Below are 20,637 nucleotides of genomic sequence, written 5' to 3'. Positions count from 1 at the left end.
TTGACAAACAAATTTGGGGTTAGTAGGAGAAATGGTGAGTTGAGGTTGAATTTTGAATTTTTTTTTAATAATAAATTTTCAGACAGATAAAAGGGGTTACAGTAGAAAGACAGGAGCAAGATGACTTTTTTGTTGTTATTGTTCAACTGGAAGGATGAGATTGCTATTTTACTATGTATAGAGGATTGGGGAGGAGCAGGTTGACTAGGTGGAAGAGGAATCAGTTGTGAACATATTGTTAGAGATATTTATTAAACATATAATTAGAGATGTGTACTAGGGAGATGAACATTAGAATCTTGAGTTCAGGACTGAAATTCAGGCTAGAGCTATACATAAAGAGTTCCTAACATATGTCTGCTTTTTATGGCCATTGTATTGGATGCTCTCACCCACAGAGAGAGTGAAAATGCAAAAGAGAGATAAACCAGCTCTGAGCCCTAGTACACTCCAATGTTAAGAAGTTGGAAGAAGAAAATATCACAAAGAAAACTGATTGCATTTAATAAGTGATGAGTAAATAGGAAAGTCAAGGTGTTATCATCTCTTAGAAGTGAAATAAAGAAAGTCTTTCCAAAAGGAAATATGGTCAGTGGTAACAAATGTTAGTGAAAGGTCAAACAAGGTCATGATGAGAACTGACCATCAGGTTTGGCCACATGGACATCATAGATGGCCTTGATAAGAGCAGTTTTGATGGACCAGTATCTAATATGGAGGAAGAAACCAGAAAGGGGGTGCATATTGTGAGAAAAGGGAAGTCCCAATAGGATTAAAGAATAGTTGTTGGAAATAGGAGAGTATGAGGGCTATATGGATAAAATATTGTCCGAAACTTTAAGTTTTCAGAAGTAAACTAATTCTGGGACTCAATGACTTTTAGAGTGGGCCATGGATTTGGTAATCTGACTTAAGCAGAGCTGAAGGACTTTGGAGCTGAGGAAGTTAAGTGTCCATGAAGCCCAGCTTGGATGAGTTATGCACACAGACATGGATGTTGCCCCGAGAAAGTCAAGAATCCAGAAAAACCAAGCTCTAAAACTAGCAAAGCAAGACATGCTCTCAGTGTGAACTGAAGGTTAAATAGGAGTACCACTTTCTACTAAGAATGGGACTATGATACACTATTTAACTGCAAGCCAAAATATACCTCATCACTTTTTTTTTCCCTTCCCATTATCAGGATGGAACATATAAGGAATAAAGGAATAAAACAGCTGCTCAGAATTTTAGGGATTTACCAAAAAGAACAAATGTGTCCTGTAGTGTGGGCTCCGTCATGCCATTCCTCAATGAGTTGAGCTGAGTGATTCATGGTATGAATCACCCATGACATCTGTCACACTGGGTCTCCAAAGCTGGTGTGGGTTTGCATCGAGACTGACCTTGCTTTTTGAGTACCTGGGTGTAGGCGTGTATATGTGTGTGTGTGCGTGTGTGTGGTCAATTACAGCATCATAAATTAAGGAGTTTTGAACTTTTTAATATTTGGGAGAAGAAGACAAGCCAGAAGAGGCAGAAAGCTTGAATTTGACTTTTTTTTTTTTTTTTTTTTTTTTTTTTTTTTTTTGTGGAAAATAGATTTTAATACAACCCAAATCCTGAGCCATCTCTGGACTTTTACTGAGACCCACAGCAGTGCTTCAAGTGGTTAAATGTTCACAGTTCAAAACAAGCATAAAACACACTTCGTTTACTTTGCCTTGGAAATATACTTCAGTTCCCTAAGCCCAGGAATTTAAATCCTTGAGAATCCCAAAGAAATATCCAGAGTTATCTGGAACCACAGCATGTCACATCAAAGGCATAGATGATGAATGTCAGGTGCTTATATGAAAATAATTAACACAACTGAAATGCAAGCCACTGTCTTTGGAAAGAGACAGATCAGGATTTGAGTATGGACTCTGCCACAGATCTGCCCTGAAAACTTGGGCTAACGTATGTCTCCCCTGTGATTCCATACCATCTTTTGTAAAAGCAGAGATAATACTGTTAAATTGAGATAATCATGATAATTATATGAATGAACATAAGTGATCTCCTCTGATCTAGGCTCAGTAAGTATTAGGTTCTTTCCCTTTTCCCATCTTCACTTCACCTGCAGGAGCAAAGCTTATTTGAGAGGCAGAAACTGCCACAAAACCCCAAAATATAATGTTATAAAAGACTCTGAAAATTATAAACTGCATCATTTTACAATCCTGATTAATAAACCTAAGCCATTATTTGGGTTCAGACCTACTTTTCACAGTTTACTGAATGTGAGACTTTTGGCAATTAATGTCCACAGCTTCTGTTTTCTTCTTTGTATAATGGAATAATCACCCCAATCTCAGATGGTGGCCAATGAAATGTTTAATACAAGAAGGCATAGAGGATAAGAAGGCATATAAGAATGCATATAAGATGCTCAACTCAGTTCCTATCATGTGATAGCAGGTACTCAAAAGCTGTTGGCTGAAATGGTTGCCTTTTAACAATCACAGCTATGAGCTATTTCTATCCTTTCTATCAGAAGTACCAGGCAAAGTACGAGGGTGGGAGGAATCTGTAGAGTCGTGCTGGTCTTGTTTTGTCTTGGTAACAGAAGAGCCATTCAAAGTCCTTAGTCCCATTCTAAGCACCCACTACCTGCCCTTCACCTCCCCTGGAGAGATTTCATACTCAATATGCAGTATTATTCCCAGAGAGCATAAACATCACCATCACTGGGGCAGTGATAGTGGACATCACTAATAGTGTAGGGAGGAGGTCTCTGAGAGATGTAAACACACACACACACACACACACACACACTCATCAGCTCACAAACCTAGGGCAGAGCACCCATCAACCTCTTCAAAGGTAAAAACCTTTGTTTTCTAAATTTGGCATAGCTAATTCTGATTAAATTTCTGAGTTCCAGAACAATAGCACAGAGAAGTCTCAGTAGCTATAAAGCAGTAAAGGTACCTCCAGATGAAGGGGGAAAGTCCTGTGTTATACCCTAGAGGATCAGGGACAGAGATGTTCAGAATCAGGGTGCCTGGACATAGCTTTGCTTCCTTCTTGGCCCCACAGATCTTAAATTCTACAGATGTAGAAATCAAAGGGCAACAGTCTTCTTGGACTTTGGCAAGAAGCTTCTGGTTGTGGTTTGTTTAGTTTTTAAGATAAAATGGTGCTTGTGTACACATTTATGTTCATGTATTTGTGTGTGGTACTAATGACAGGTGGTTTCAGAATCACCTTGAAAGTTTTGATAAAATAAATGGAGCTAACCTTTCCTTTACCAGTTCCTAATGTGCCAAAGCCTGTTCAATAGTTTTGTTGTAAGGTTTGAACATAAGTCTTTATTAAAATAAAGAGTCCCAGGTAATTCTGAGACTCCCTTCCAGCTGGGAGAAGCAGTAACAGAATATTAGCAAATCCATACCTATCTATCCTAAACACTTTTTAGAAGTAGGAAGTTTAATGCAGAACTTTGATGCAGGGCAGAGGCATTCAATCCACAAGGAGCATCTATTGCTACCCATTAATATTTTTCTACTGAATCCTACTCAATAGGCTTTCCTTTTCTTTCTTTCCCTGCTTTACTTTAATCCTCCTTTGGTTTTTATTCATTTCATTTTCTCCCTTCTCTCCTTCCCTATGGACACTTGCAAGGTCAACCAGCCTAACACTAAGGAGGTTTCTCTTTGCCATACCTAATTTAATGCTCTCCCACCACAGACCTTCTGGAACCCTTCATTGCCCCTTCCTCATGATTCATTGGCTGCCCAGGTTTCCCACAGTAGGGCAGGGAAAGGGCTCCTCTAAGTCTTCCCTCTTTTGGTTAATGGACACAGTGTCCTGCCTGAGCTGTTCTGCCTATCTTCTTGTTTCCTCATGCACTGATCTCTACCATCTTGGATGCTCCTGATTTCCAAGGAGCCACTATGGAGAGCAGTGGTTCTCAGACTTAGCTGGCCTGAGAATCCTTTGGAGGGCTTGTTAGAACAAACTGCTAAGCTCCCGCGACCCCCACCTTGGGGTTTGTGATTTGTAAAACTGAGAATCCAAGAATGTGTTTTTCTAACAAGTTTCCAGGTTACTCAAAGGATGCTGGCCCAAAGACCATATTTTGAGAACCACTGATGAGGGAAGAAATGGGTTTAGGGAGCAAACTCTCTTGGCTTCCATTTCTAGTTGAGTCATAGCTAGGGGGCCCTCTGAGGGCTCAGTTTTCTCGTCTGTAAGTTTTGTTAATAACAACACAGAACAAATGTTTTAAGGGTTAAACGAGATTTATTTCTGGCCTTTTCTATTGAAAGTAGAATTTTACTCCGTAGGGTCAGAAACCTTGAGCTCACCCTGCTATCTATTACTAACTTTTCAGGTGTCACTGGTCACCAATAACCATGGGTCACGTGGTGATTGTGGGTGTGTGGTATTGGCTCAGGTGGGTAACCATTTAAAATGTTCAGAATTCCTTCACAGTTCCTCACACTTAGATTCCCCAGAACATATAGTATAAGTGGAGAAGGGAGTTCTCACTTCCCTGCCTTACTCATGCCTCTCAATCTGAAATCTTGTAGCTAATTCCAGGAGCTTATTTTGTCCTCATGGTATGTGCAGGGTCTGCATTCCAATGCCCAAATATGAGTGCCGTCTGAAGGGTAGGAAGTGGATGTGGAAGAGATGAGTTCTGGTAAAAGCTTTCCCACTGACTCACTAAGGCCTCTCAGGGAAATGCTTAACTTCTCTGGGCCTTGGGCCTCAGCCTATTAAAAACACAGACAGCCACTTCTTAACAGGGTGCTTCTGAGGATAGAGAAGTGGAAATTCATGTTGTCATACCAACTCTGATATCTAGAAAGGTATAGTTTTTTTCTCCACCTAGCTGTAAGTATTGTAAAATGCTTCTGTCCCATCAGGGAGATCAGTACCCCAAGACCCCAACCTGATCTCAGAGAAGGCATGCAGTTCATAAACAGTGGAGTAAATCAGAATTTTTAAGTACTTCTGCTGGATTGGCATTCCCCTCCTCCCTGAGATATGGGCAAGCAGAAAGGGCATGCAGGACGGCCATGATCCAAGAGCCTGAATATAAGAAATCTGAGCCTGATTCTGTCACCACCTTGAGACTTTGGTGCAGAGCCTGCTCCATTCCAGGATGAAAGCCCTGGTGATAACTGACACCCCATCCAGCTCTTCGACACTCCAAGATCCTATTATTCTGAGTGGAGCAGTCTCTTTCAGTGTGTCAGAGAATTCAAGACCATAAATAGAGAATAGTCCTTGGTTCCCATTAAGAGAGCCCAAGCCCAGCTGCACTGTCTTCCACCTTCCCATGGACTGACTGCTGTGCATCAGCTATTCACCAGTTTGGGCTAAGGCTGAGCTAGAATTGGAAATATAAAAAATAAGATAAGGTCTCCACCTTTAAAGCAGTTATCATTGGGCAAAAGAAATAGGCCCTTGAAGAATGGTAGCAGAAGAGCAGAGTTAACTCCCTTGAGAGTTTTGAAGACTTCAAAATAAAGGGGAAAAAACTTTAGGAAAAAAAATAAATAAATAGAAATGCCATACTTACCATCTTGCCAGGTACCCAGTTGGTTGCTTTACACACAAAAATGTATTTATCCTGTTCAAATAATTAATTGATAGATGTCATGCTTGTGATGACTTCAATACCGTGGGTTCCTACTTGAGCAAATGAAAACTAACTCAATGCAAACAGAAAACAAAACTTAAACTTAACCAATTGGAAACCACCAAGTAACCTCAGGGTAGAGACAAGCAATGAGAAATCACCAACTTCTAACTAGGGACTTTCCACCTTAACCAATCCTTTTTTTTTTTTTTTGTACCAAGGATTGAACCCAGAGGCACTTAAACCATTAAGCCACATCCCCAACCCTTTTTATTTTGAGACAAGGTCTTGCTAAGTTGCTTAGGGCCTCACTAAGTTGCCCAGGCTGACTTTGAACTTGCAATCTTCCTACCTCAGTCTCTGAAGCCACTGGGATCACAGGTGTGTTCCACTGCTCCTGGCTCTAATATTTTTTATTTTCCTTCTGTGAACACCTTAGAAAAGTTTCCCCTTCTGCCTCTTCAGTGGAGCATTAAGCTATTTGTGGTCTAGTTCTGCCTGAATCAAGAATGGCTGAGTGCTCCAAATAAACTTCTTAAAATTTAAAATGTGTTTATCTTTTAACATTCCTTACATTAATCTTATGAGATGAATGTTATTTTTCACAATTTAAAGCTACAAAAAGTCATGGATGAAGAAGCAACAAGTTTCCACTTATTTACAGAGTTTGTACATGTGAGGTCCATTCTTAAGCCCTGGTGTTTGGACCCTGCCAACCTCCCACTCCAAGGTGTGAAACCTGACCTTGACTTTAAAGGATCACTAAGATTTCCCCCATCAGAGAAAGAGCAGTTCCTTCACGAAGAGGGAACTAAAAGAACAAAATCAGGAGGCTGTGACTGGACTCCTGGCCACCACATAAGGACAGAAGCAGGCAGTGTGAGACGAGTGGGTCAGGCAGGTGACCCCAGTGTCATGTGTGTTCTTCCAGACAATTGTGCTTTAGGCAGGAAGGAGCCATAGAAACAACAATCTAATTGGATTTTTGCACTTTAAAGCTGCTCTTGGATAACCTGGGAAAGGCTTGGATAAGAATGAGATTGTATTGATTCATTTACTCATTTTCAGACTGCTTACATGATATTGGGGAGAGGAGACAGTGAGAGATGATGTTATAGCCCAAAAGGGAGACTTTCCTGGCTTGAGCTGAATTCTTGTCCCACTGTCTACCACATTTCAGTAGATGGTGGAGATCCAGGAGAGCCCATGGAACATATACTTGGAATTCTAAGAGCTATCAGAAGAACTGAACTGATTCCTATGCGTCACACCTTTGGAATCACAGTATATACATTAATTTACACTATATCAAGTTCAGAAGGTTTGGAAAATCCAAGAAGGATGTTTTAGAAACAGACCTGGTCATCAAAGCTTCCAGGCCCCTGATCTCTTTTGAGAAATAAGGAAATGTGATTCAAGGGTCTTTGGACATTCTCAAATATATATCCTTGAAATAAAAGAAAGAGCTGTTCCTGTCCAGTCAGGTCTTTAATGCTAGTTTTCTCAAGGAAAAAGAGCTGGTGTTGGGGGCTATGCCATGCGGACTACGCCAAGATGGCGCCTGGCAGCCAGCCAGAAGTTGTTTTGGTCACATCGGCAGTGAGGAGGTTAATTAACATAAGCACACTCAGGTGATTTGTCATTGGCCGTATTCAATTAAGTCCACGCATACAATGCATGCACATGTGTTTGAGTGCTCCTGAGTGTGCCTGCTCGTTTTGACCTTTACCATGACTGGGCAGCTGGCTCCTTGCCTGATCTTCACATAATTGGCGTCAGCCCTACCCTTCACCTCCTGGAGGGGATATAAGCCGGCTCTCCTCGAGCACCAGGGTTCCAGGTTCGAGGTTCCGGTTCCCAGGTTTCCTGAATCTACAATAAACCATTCCGAATTTAAGAGCCTCTCTATTCCTTTGTCTCCCATGCCAAATTGACTCCGCTGGACGGCGTCAAGCTGGGTTCACAGATATCAACTATGCTTGCCTGAAAGGGGAAGAGAATCAGATGCCTCAAATTCTGGTATTTTTAGACTGCGCGATCTGAGTCATGGTGCTCAAGATTGTTTTGACTACAGAAGTCCTCAGAGAGGATGGGGCTTAAGTCCAGCAGCCCACAGTGGATAGAGGAAAGCTGGAGAGATGACAACTGGAAGGTGATGGCAGAGGAGTGACTTCATTGTGCCATAGATAATCTAGGGACCACCTTACAGCCCCCAGGAAGCCAGATGGAATCTGAGAGGATGTGGAACAAGTGAGATGGGCACACCCAGTCATTAATAGCTACACTGACTCTAAAAGTGAGAAGAAAATAGAAACAATTAACATTTCCTTTTCATTTTGAAAACCAAGTGCCTGGCTCTATCTTCACTTCCATCAAAGAATTTTCTCTCTATTTTAACTCTTATCCAATACTTATTTTTTCCTTCCATTACTTAGAAGGACAACATGAATACTGTACTGCTCACTAGAGGTGGAAGACCTAGAAGAGTTACTCTGTTCTGGTCTTACCTCTGCCACTTAGTAGCTCTCTAAGCACTGTTTGCTCTGTGTCTTTATTCTGAAGATGAGGAAGCCATGAAACAATGGATTTGGAAGAGCAGGCTCCCTTTAAGAACCCTTCCAGTTATAACAATATCTCCTTTGTGTCTGTCTCCAGCCTCCCTCTTCTCACTTCACTTCTTTTAATCTTTTCCCCCTTTCTCTGTTTTTTTTCTTGCTTATAAAATCTTGCTCGTGTGAGTAATGTTCATATGCCTATGAATACAGTTGGTTCTTTGTCATCTGTGATAATGAAAGATGGATCATGTGGATAACCCCAAACTGAAAGCACTGTTCATATACATAACTGAGTAACATTCCAGTCTGACTAACAGTCTAATATTTGGTTTGGTTTGAACTCACCAACTATCCATTAACTGGTTAGCAGGATGAAAACAGAAGAACTAAATGGGAAGTCCTGTGGAAGGAACAGACTTTAGGATTTGCATATTGTTCAGGTCTCCTCTACCAAGAAATGACTTGTTTGCAGATGAGATTTGGTTGGTTTGTATGATTAACAGTACGATAAATGATATATGGAACATGCCCAGGGTTGGCATGTAGGCTGTAGTAAGGAAAGGTGGCCACTTGCTGGATATTTTAGGAAACTAAGTCTTAGGACCAAGTAGGGTCATATGTATTTCTTATAAAGTGGTCAGCCAACCAGTGCAAGGGGAAGACCTTCTCTCTAGGTTCTGCTGTCACTTTGATTTACCCTGTCTTAGTCAGCTTTTTTGCAGTTGTGACTAAATCATCTGACCAGAACAATTGTAGAGGAGAAAAGGTTTATTTGAAGGCTCACAGTTTCAGAGGTCTTAGTTCATAGAAGGCCAGCTCCATTCCTGGGGACTCAAGGTGAGTCTGAACATCATGGCAGGAGAGGGTAGCAGAGGGAAGCAGCTCACATCACGGTGATCAGGAAGCAGAGAGAGAGAGACTCCACGCTCCAATACAAAATATATACCCCATAGCCACCTCCTCCAGCCACACCCTACCACTTCAATTAATCCCATCAGGAATCATTTCTCTGATTGGGGTAAGACTCTTAAAATCCAATCATTTCTCCTCTGAACCTTCCTGTATTGTCCCACATGTGAGCTTTTGGGGGACACCTCACATCCAAACCATAACATGCCCTATGGGTGGCATGACACTAAGGAACGTTGTACTCCTTGAACATTTACCATACCCCACAGAATGGTGACCCCACGGCTCCAATGCTTCTCTGATTCTGTAGCTTGACAGAAATTCTGGAAAGAAAAGGGAAGTAAGAGTGTTTCAGGGTTATTTGTGACCATTGTCCAAGGACTCTTATCCCACTATGTTTATGCTCCCTACCTCTCCTCTAGTGATTTGGTCTTCAACAGGCTCCTCATCTTCAATTTCCACACATTAGTTATTAGAAGCATGTAACATGGATGTCCCAGGAGACCTTAAATATGAATTCAAACCAAGTCAAGATATTATATAAAAAGGAACACAGAGAGATTATTGGTCTGTGGTAAGAACAGCAATTGAGGTCATTTGGAAATTTATATAGCAATTTGACATTGCTATATTATTCTGGCATATGATCAGCAAACTCAACTTGAACTTGCTTGGTGAGTTAACTTGAGCAAGTTGTACACTAGTTATGCAAAATAGGACCCCACGTTACCATCAATAGTACCTTTAAAGTTAACTTTTCAGTTAACTTTCAGTTACCAAATCTTATAAAAGTCTATAAGATTTTAATTTTGCAATCATTGAATTTTTTTTTAAATCAAACATGTTTTAAATGTGTTTTAATATTATGAATTAAATTAGGGAAGTAAATTTCCTATTTATTGTGAATCATGTTTCACTGGATTTTTGTTAAGACAAGGCATACCTTTTCTGAAAATAAATGGTAAAAGAAGTGAAAAAAGAAGGTATTATACAAAGGTCTTCTATCCATAAAAAGTGGGAAATTCCTATGTAAAACTACAGGTCACAGGTCACAAAGTTCTGCATATTAGTTTAGATAGAATTTGATTTCTCTTTTATTAGAAAGATAACCAGCTCCTTATTTATTTGGAAAACACAATAAAAGTATGAAGAATAAAATGTAAACTATTAGCACCCAGTGATAATAATTATTAATTTTTTAGTTTATTGTTTTTTATTCCCTTTTCTAAGTATACAGATAAACAAGAGATAGAATACATGTTACTATACATAATTTTACATCTTATGTTGTCTTTGTAACAATCTGGTATATATTTTCATGTCATTTCATTTTCTTGTTTTATATTCATGTCTCTATAACACCAAATTTTACCCATGCCCAACAATGAAGTATTTCTCAATAATTAAAATATTATTTCCAATCCTGTCCTTATTTTATACAGGGCAATGAAAACTTTTACACGAATATTTCTCTCAAGTATTTCCTTAGCAGAGATTCCTTAAAATAATGAAATCCGTGGTGTTTTATTCAGTTTTTCCATGGCTATGACCAAAAGACCTGACAAGAACAGTTTCAGAGAAGAAAAAGTTTATTGTGCTCACAGTTTTAGAGGACTCAGTCCATAGGAAGCTGACTACATTGCTCTAGACCCAATGTGAGGCAAAACATCATGGCAGAAGGGCATAGTGGAGTAAAGCAGCTCAGAACATGAGCACAAGGAAGCGGAGAAAGTTCCACTCACCAGGGACAAAATATAAACCCCAAAGACATACCCCCTGGCACCTATCTCCTGCAGTCACACCCTATCTGCCTACATTACCACCCATAATCCATAGAAATAGATTAATTCTCTGATTAGGTCATACTTATAATCTAATCATTACATATCTGAAAATTCTTGCATTGTCTTACCCAGGACCTTCCAGGGGACACCACATGTTCAAATCATAACAGTGGGTAAAAGAGTACACAAACTTTTCATGCTCTTGAATAAATTCTCAAGATTTTTTTTTTAGATAGATGGCAACAATTATACTTCTACTGAATGTTTAGGTAGCATATTCTTGACAACATTAAAGGCTATCATGTTTTAGGTATGGAACTTTCATAGAAAAAAAAGAAAAGTTACACCTGGATATTTTAATTAAGATTTCCCTTAATTTATTTTGTGTAGTTGAACATTTTTATATGCTTCTAGAATACTCTGTTTATGATCTTTGTTCATTTTTCTCTTCTATTGAGGTAATCTTATTTACTCCTTTGAGTTATTCACGCATATATGTATACACACACATACACATTAATATTTTGCTATCTCTTGCAAATGTTTTTCTCCGTTTGATTTTGTCTTTTAATTGTTGATGAGCCCAATACTCAAAACTTTATTTGTTTTCAAATCTTTGTTTTACTTTGTGATTTCTTCTATGCTTTATAATTCCTTCTCTACTTTGAAGACTGGAGGCCTTTATTCATACTTGTAGTTTCTTTTATATTTAACCTTATAAATTCATCTTTTGTTTAATTTCACATGTAAACAAAATATTTACATGTAAATTATTTAAGTGGAGAATATTTCACTTATTTAGCAAATATTTAAAGGGACAGCATCCTCCAAACTACTTGTTGGCTAATCCATTTGTTTATGATGTTCACCTTTGCCTATATTAAATTCCTGTACACATTATGCTTTGGCACATAATGTAGACTTCCCTTGGGGAATGAAGAACTGAATCCTCCAACTACCTGAAGATAGCTCTTGGGTCCCAGCTTTTTCATAGTTGCCTCAACACACACACACACACACACACACACACACACACACATACATACATACACACACACAACGGCTTGTTCAGAGTCACATTTCCTTCTGAAGGCAGCTCCCATCCAGTCAGTGGTCCCTGTAGGAATATAAAGGCCAGCTAGGACCTGCCATCTCAGCCCCATTTGTCTGTGTGGCTAAATTCTTTGCTGGCACTGAACCACATCTCATCTTCTTCCTATGCCCAATTTCATTCCTGTCCTCTCCTTCCATGCTGACTCAATAACACGGCCTAAAGAATGTCTTGCAATCCAATCTCCATCTCAGAGCTGGGAACACAGCCTGACCTACATACATACAGGTCCACAATCTGCAGTCTTCAATTCTAAAATTAGTAAAGTACTGAAAACTGAAAGTTTTTTTTTTTTTTTTTTTTCCCATGAGTTTGGTGACAACATTCATTGGGAGCAAAATATGACCCAAATCAGTAGGAGGATGACTTTGATTCTACTCAATTTCAATATAGAATTATCAATGATAGAATACTGATCCAGACCCTATATGTCTATGGCATATTATGTTCATATTTGGGATATGACCAAATTACCTTTATAAATTCCAAATTTTAAATTCCAAATCACAACTAGCCCCAAGAATTTAAGACAAAGAACTGTGGGGTTATGTGGGTTGTATTCTGAAGTTCATCTTTATGCATTTGCTATTTAACAGCAATATCACTATTAAGCATTTTGAAATCTCATAATTTAGTCTCTCCATAATACTGACGTTCTTTGGCAAAATACTTTGTGTTGTTGCTTCAGAATCGTTTCATCAAGTTATCCTCTCAAATTGAGATTTTCATTGAAATAAGAGTAAGCATAAATATTAATGTGGGAAACATTAATATCTTTAAAGTATTTAACTATCCCATCTAAGAACATAAGTCTATTCCTTTGATCATGTTTACTTTTATATCTCTAGGCAAATTTTGAAATTCCTTCAGATAAGCTCCACATATATTTTATCAGGGTTATTGCAATGACCTATCTTTTGATTATTATTCTGAAAGAATTTTCCTAATTGGTTATTACTTACTACTAGAAAAAAATAATAGTGCTTTTACAACTTTACTTTTTACTGCCTCCCTTTCTGAAATCACATTAATTCTAAGAGTTTTTTCTGTTGTGTTTTCTTGAATTTTTCCAGTATTTATGTCATTTGCAAATAACTATAGTTTTGTTCTCTCTTAAAATATTCCAAGCTTCCTTTTTCCATTTTATACTACATTGTGCTGAACAGTATGTTCATAAGAAAGTGAAATAATGATGGCAGCAGCAGGATTCCTGGTCAAGTTCCCAATTTTAATTGGGATTGTCCCTGGTGCTTCACCATTAAGCATAATGCTGGCTGGTATTCTATGATACTTATTCATCTACAGAAATATTCTCTTCTTAGTTTTCTAACAGTTTCTTTTCATCTGGAAGAAATATGTTGTCTTGCATCCTATGTTTTTGACATATGTTGAAATTACCATGTATTTGTCTCTTTTGAAATATTGCTATGGTGTAATATATTAATAGATGTCCTAAGATGAAGACATTCTTGAATTTTAGGATAGACTGTATTTCCTTGTCATGCATGAGTTTCGTTGATGCTTACAGAAATACAGATTTTCACATACAGATTTGTAATTGAGAACAGATGCATCAACAGGGAGCAATTTACAAATGAAGATGGCACTGTCCAGAAGCTATGACAGAAGAAAGGGGGACATAAATTTGGTTATCAAATAATTTTAATTTTCTAATAAGAAATGTTCCATAGTGAAAAGACAAATAGAAATGAGTAAGAAATAGCCAAAAGATCAATTCCATATTCTACAAAGTGCTCAAGCAATCAATTATGAAAAGAGATGCAATCCAATAGTGATATGAACTGGGTTATAAACAGGCAGTTCACACAAAAATACTACAAATGGACAATATAACTTGAAACAATGCCCAACCTCTGTGATAATTTAAGAAATACAATTCAAAACTATAATAAATATTACTTATATCTATCAAAAATAGCAAAATTTCAGACATATGATGATACCCTGTGCTGGCACACATGTAAAGAATGAGCATTCAGGCTACTTTTTTGTTTCTAGAGAAGCTTCTGGCAATCTTTTATCAATTAAGAATCCATGTATATTAGATCCAGCAATTCTGCTGCTAAGAATTTATCTTACAGATTCATTCACAAAATATACACAGAAACTACACAAGTAAACCAAGGCAACAAATATTTTCACCAAGAGAAGAATGAATTACTTACAACATATGCATTTGATGGAAAAGTTGGGCAGCTTTTATTTTAGGTATATTTTGTTTCTCAGTTCTGTTTTAAGGACTTTTTGTTGTGGGAAGGCTGGTATAGGGAATTGAATTCAGGGACACTCGACCACTGAGCCACATCCTCAGTCTTATTTTGTATTTTATTTAGAGACAGGGTCTCACTGCTTAACACCTTTCTTTTGCTGAGGCTGGTTTTGAACTGGAGATCTTCCTGCCTCAGCCTCCCAGGACGCTGGAATTACAGGCATGTGCCACTGTGCCCAGTGGTTTTGAAGGCTTTAATTTGTGAAATATATGCTTGACCTTCCTTTGGCTGCCTCGTTTTAATCATGTAATTATTTTGCAATTTCAGTCAGTAAGATGTAGGCAGAAGTCTGCCGTAGTGACCAATTCTCTCATTTTTCTTTCTCTTGAGTAAATGTCATCAGCTGACTGTTGCTAGAACAATTGCCTGGGAAGCATGAGGTAAGGACCAAGACTTGTAGATTATCTGCCAACATTATTTACTTGCTGCAACACCATCAGCAAACATCTACTTCTGATATTATTGTTATAGAAGAAAAGTATATCCCATTTGTTTAAGCTATTGTGAGTTGGCTATTGTCTGCTTGGTATCATTTTTGTCAAGTAAGAATAATTTTGCTATCGACATTTTGTGTCAATTTAAGTTCACAGAATGTTTCCAGTTGGTTACAAAGATTAAAATGGACTGTCATCTGGAGGGAAGAAAATGGAAAACCAGAGCCCTGAGGGCCCCAAGGAAAAGGCAAGAAAGCACCACATCCTCTTACCAGACCAGAGCACAACACAAAGCTGACCCAAGCTACAGCCAAAGTTTGAAACTTTTCTTTTCATGGAAAAATTAGGAATACCCTTAATGACTGCCTGCTTTGTAATTAAACCGATTCCTTTAAAACTTTCTTATTTTTATATTGAAAATATCCATAGATGGGTTTCCCATGGTTGCTGAGTTGAGTTGTAGCCGGACAGGACCAAAGGGCACAGGAAGGTTCCAATATCTTAAACTGCTTCCTTTTGATGAAGCAGCCCCTGGAGGCAGCTGGGGGGTCCCTCCCTGTTCAGTCCCTAAAGCCACAGGTGCCTTCACCAATTGAGAGCAGCTGCAGAGGTACATTGAACCAAAACAGTTTCACTTCTGCTCAAGGGAGCCACCTACTGTGTCACTTTTACATTGGCCAAATCCAATTCAGGTAAAAACAGACTCGGTGAGGTGAAGGGAGGGGGGGTTTCAGGGGGCTACATTTTTAATAATCCAAAATTGTTTTAATGGACTTTTTTTTAATTCTTAGAAAATAAAATGTGTCCATGACTTTAAGAAAGGACGCAGTGTCACAATTCTCAAAGGAAAGTATTTGACTAGAAACAAAATGCCAGAAGGCACTAGTAATTAAAAACCTAGCCAAGAGAAAGAAACAGTATCTCTGCAATGGTGGTACAAATTAATACACAGGGGAGCAGGGGATGAAGGCCATCCAAAATGGCCACTTGATTTTATTTCACATTCAGAATCAACTCTACCTGTGAGGCCCTGCTATATATCGTTTATCCTGATACTTGGAAGACAGCATAGTGTGTTTGAAGACCACCCTCCAGACAGTCTGAAACTCCAGATTGGAGGCTCAGCCCAAATCAACCATTACAAACTACCTGACTTTCAATTTATCTCTCTGAATCTCAGCTTAAGCATTTTAAATGTGAGTGTAATAGATTAAATCAGAAGCCTTAGAACCGTCCATTTAAATAGACATGACCAGAATTCAAGAATATAGTCAGTCCTTTATATCCAGGGGATCCATATCTACAATCAATCAACCACAGATCAAAAATATTAAAAATTATTTCATCTGTACTGAACATGGGCAGATTTTATCTTATTGTCATTTTTCCCTAAACAATACAGAATAACATTGGTTTACTCGGCATTTACATAATACTTAGTATTATAAGTAAGCTAGAGGTGATTTAAAATATATGGAGATGATTTATTATATATGAGAGAACCTTTAAGGCTCTGTGAGACTCAGTTTGCAGACCACAAAAACAAATAAACCTTAGATATTCTCCAGCTCTAACATTCAATAATTCAAAATAGAATGTGTTAAAAATAGTAAGAACAAAAACTAGAACTCTATGTCTCTGTCTATATAATGTAAATGAGGTTCAGCACTGTGGAGATTGGTTTGTTGTGTCATTGGAAGAAGGTGGGAGAAAGAAAAATAACAAAACAAACAAACAAAAAGTATTGGCTTTGCTCCAAGGAACTCAGAGTCAAACAGGAGGTGGTTAATGTTTTTGGACCTTTGGCTGAGTTCCAGTCATTCCTCTGAAGAAGTGCATATGGTAGACATGGACCCCCCCTTCTAATGAAAGAGATGGAGTGCTCAAGAGAACTTTACAAAAGAAAGGATCTTCCCCTTGAACTCTGCAGGACTAATTTGCTCTATGAGGCATTTCTGACAAGAAAAAAATACTTAGCGGGAGCCCTTTGTCCTCGTAAAAGGTTTCTTGTGTTTGTTGCTTTGTGAACTAATGTAAATTGAACTGAGCAAGCGCTCAATCCACACTGGACCTGATAATACAAAGGAGGCACAGATGGGGACACAGTGTGCAACTTCATTTCTGTTTCATGAAGGCAGCAGATCCCAAGATCCACGTGGCAGGAGGGACCACAGCCACTTCTCCTACTCCCTCCTCTAATTGTGGACTCGGAACTTACTTTCTTCTCATCACACATTCAGTTTTAAGAAATGGAGAAAATTGTGTAAGGGTTAACATCAGAAAGGGCCACTGATCTAAGCACATAGTGGTCATTTTTTAGGCATGGCTTATGATCATTAAAGGGTTAGGGACCTTTTTTCTTAAAGCCTTATCTTCAACCACTAAGGTTCCATTGCTCTTGCTTTATCTAGACTTGATATACAGCTATCTCCATATTTATAACTGAAATGCTTGGTTTCCCAAAATATTCAAGAACACTATCAACCATGAATGAATACTTCTTTGATAATGACAGGAATAATTTCTGTATTACTTCTCTATATTTTCACAACAAATTACCCCCAAAACTTAGTGACGTAAACAATAAGCATGAGTTTCTGTGGGTCAGAAACTTGGAAGCTGGATGATTTTGCTTAAGGTCTTTCTTGGTGTTGTTGTCAAAATGTCAACCAGGGCTGTTGTCATCTGAAGGCTCATCTGGGTTATGGGAAAGTCTGCTTCCAACATGGCTCATGTATGGCTCACTCATGTAACTGTTGGTAATAGGTCTTCAGCCCACACTGTGGTTGATGGGAGCCTCACTTACTGGCTATGTGAAGCTTCACTAGGGCTGCTTGAGCCTCCTTACAACATGGCAGCTGGCATCTCCTATAAAGGGGATCTAAGAGAAAGAGAGAGCAAGGAGATCATATGCCCTTACTACCTGGTCTCATAACTCAACACCATCACTTCTACCTTAATCTGTAGATCGGAAGTGAGTCATGAAACTTGAACTGGAGCTCAAAGGGAGTAGAATCAGGCCCCATGTGTTTTAAGAAGGTATATCAAAAAACTCATAGACATATTTTAAAATCACCAAATCCCTGTTTAGAATAGTCCAAAATATGAAAATGGAAACTTTGAAAGAAATATCTACAAGCGTAGTAATTGCAATGTCCAAAGGACTTTCTGCAGGTCTTATTAGTTGACAGTGACACACTACCCATAAGTATTGGTTTATAGATCATTAATTACTTGACAGTGAGATTGAAACCAGAGGATCCTTAAGTGTTAGGAAGTGGAAGTAATTACAGATATCTCTGTAATGATCTTGTAAACTGATTGGGGGAATGATTCAATTCATAGAGCTTTTCAGGAGCACACCTGAGTTACACAAGAAATTGGCCTAAGAAATTATTTTCTGTAATGATGCAGGGAAGTTGAAGATTAAAGAGCAAAGCAAAAATGTGGCTGATGATTGTGGATGCTAATGAAGATGCTAATACATGTAGCAGAGTTGGTGAGGAAGACAATAAAGAAATTGAAGTGAATACTGGGATAACTACTGTCCTACTGAATTATTTTTATGATTTTTGCCAAATTTTATAATAAATTCTAGAAGAAAAGAAATGGCAAGATTGATTTATTTTTGTTGGGTGCATTGGGGAAAGAAGAGAGAGGATGAAGTTTAATATTACATCAAAACCAAAAGTTAATTCTTGCCAAAGGTGATTTTTTAAAAAATAGTCAAATTAGGTTGTTTGTTATGAAGCAAATAATCAATTTGTTTGTGTATGTTTGTTTTCTCCATTTTCCATCTAGTTATTCAGATCACACAAATACAGCACCTCTTCATATTCCCTCAAAAATGTAAAAGTTGTTTTGGCAGAGCAGAAGATATTCACACTTATGAAATAAACTATTTTTAAATTCTACTAATAAAGAGAGGCCTATGTACAAACTTCTCTAAATAATTATTACCCATTTTTAACAAGTGACTGGGTGTGATGGATTAAATAATCAAGAAAAGGCAAGGAATCCTGGCAGATATCTTGTTGCATCTAGCATTTATTTATCAATAGGAACCATTCATCTTCCACCCTCAAGCTGTCTAGTTAGAGAACTCAGTATTTCAGCAGTGAGTGACAGTTCTCTCTTCCATAGTATTTGTCTCCGATTCAAATACACAAGTCATATTTCAGATACTGTTTTATCTTTTGTTATTGTCAGATTTTCCACCTCAAAGTTATAACCTCATTTAGCACCAAGAAGAATTAGTCAACCAAGAGGAGGGTTGCAGCATTTGGGTTTGTGTGGTTGTAGAGACCTTGGTGAATAGGAAGAGACTCTTTTCAAAAGCTAATTCTCTATTGATATCTATCTAACCTTGCTTTCCCAGTGTGGTCCATGAGCTAGACTCATGGAGACTGCTAGTAATGCACATCTATGGAATCAGAATCAATGCTTTTTATTAAGATCTCCAGGTGATCCCTCTGTATATTTAGGTTTGGGAAGTGTTGCCCTGTAAAACTGCAACCAAAAATTTACACTTGGGATAAAGGAGAAAGTTTTAAAAAGAATCTAGGCCTCTTTGTTGTATTTGGAATCTCACACTGAACTTAGATAGCCCAATGTTCACTCCTTGTGGTTCACCTCTATATGTAATGGGAAGTTGAATCGTCTGACCAGGACATCTGGATCAGTTGGGCCAGTGTTTCAGTTAAGGGCTCCTACCAAGGGCTTGAAAATAAAACCATGCAGACAGACTAATCCTGGTTAGAGGAAAAGGCAAAGGTCTAAATATTAGCTGAGGTATGGAAAAGAGAACCCAATTTATACATATTTAACTCTGTTAGCATTCTTCAGCTTACCCCAGCTTCCTCTCTCCGCACTGATTTATACAGGAACAAGATAACAACTTACGAACAGGCATAAAATGCCTATGCTTCAATACTGAAAAGGAAAAAATCATCAGCCTACTACACCAAAGCCGAAAAGCTCCATTTGGAACTGAGTCACTTCCAAAGTTGTATGTCCACCTCTGAAAATAGCAAACACTCATAAATGTAACTCTCATGTATTTGAAAAACCACCATGATTACTTGCTCACAAGAAAACAATAATACAGACTCCAAGTAGTTCTCAGTAGACCTGTAGTCTCTTAATTCTTTATACAATATTCCATGACTCCCACAAGGTCTGGGAGTCTGGGAGGTGTGTGGGAGATCATCACCCTCTCCATTTTATAGTTTAGCAAAGAAGCCCTGAACTGCTACAGCAAACTTCCTAACATTACAGCTATCAAGGGGCAGAACTGTTGTAAGGCCCCCAAAAAGGAAACCCCAACTCTGTCCCATGGATGGACGGCAACCCCAATCAACCGCAGGAGGCGTCACTTGATGCAAACCGCAAGAGGTGTTTATTCCAGCGCGCTGGGACCCAACTCGAGGAGTCGAGTCCCTAGCAGAAAATCTTGTAGGTTTATAAAGGCAGAAACCACACATCGGGAGGGGTCGCACATGAAAGGGAAAAGGGGGACAAAGCTGCGGGAAATTTCAAAGGGGGTCTGGGTTTGCTGATAACATACAACATGTTTCACAATGTTTTACAACAGGGCGTAGATTCTGGTCAAAAGTTTCTGGTAATCATTCTGTTTGATCACTATCTGGCTATCTGGCTCAATTTACCCTTTTATTCTCTGTTTGGGGCTGTTTCTTGGAACAGCTTTAAGGGCTTTGTTCCCATTCCTGGGAGGGTGACCTTAGGGAGTTGAGATGACTGGGAGGGTGACCTTAGGGAGTTAAGATAACTGGGAGGGTGACCTCAGACAGCTTAAAAAAAATGTCCATTCTTTCATTTCCCCATTTTCTTTTCTGGTAAGTTCTAATCATGGAACTTCTGTCTCTATATACTCTTCTCCAAAGCTATTTCCATGGCAGAGGGACTGGTATTATTGC

The 20,637-nt window shown here is 38.6% G+C and overlaps 1 long non-coding RNA gene across 3 annotated transcripts in view; it reads right to left on the bottom strand.

The window, feature by feature from the left end:
• Positions 1-20,637, bottom strand: part of LOC306641630 — a 342,732-nt gene that overhangs the window by 102,136 nt on the left and 219,959 nt on the right. The window contains exon 3 of one of the 3 annotated variants that reach the window (XR_013758222.1): positions 5,558-5,608. The exons of the other annotated variants lie outside the window; for them this stretch is intronic. This is a non-coding gene — a long non-coding RNA (uncharacterized lncRNA). The remainder of the gene's footprint in view (positions 1-5,557; positions 5,609-20,637) is intronic. 3 annotated transcript variants of the gene reach the window in all.

Source organism: Sciurus vulgaris (assembly GCF_902686455.1).
Source record: "Sciurus vulgaris genome assembly, chromosome: 12".
Lineage (NCBI taxonomy): Eukaryota > Metazoa > Chordata > Mammalia > Rodentia > Sciuridae > Sciurus > Sciurus vulgaris.
The sequence above is the reverse complement of the archived record's forward strand: the minus strand, read 5'-3'. Positions and strand labels throughout refer to the sequence as shown.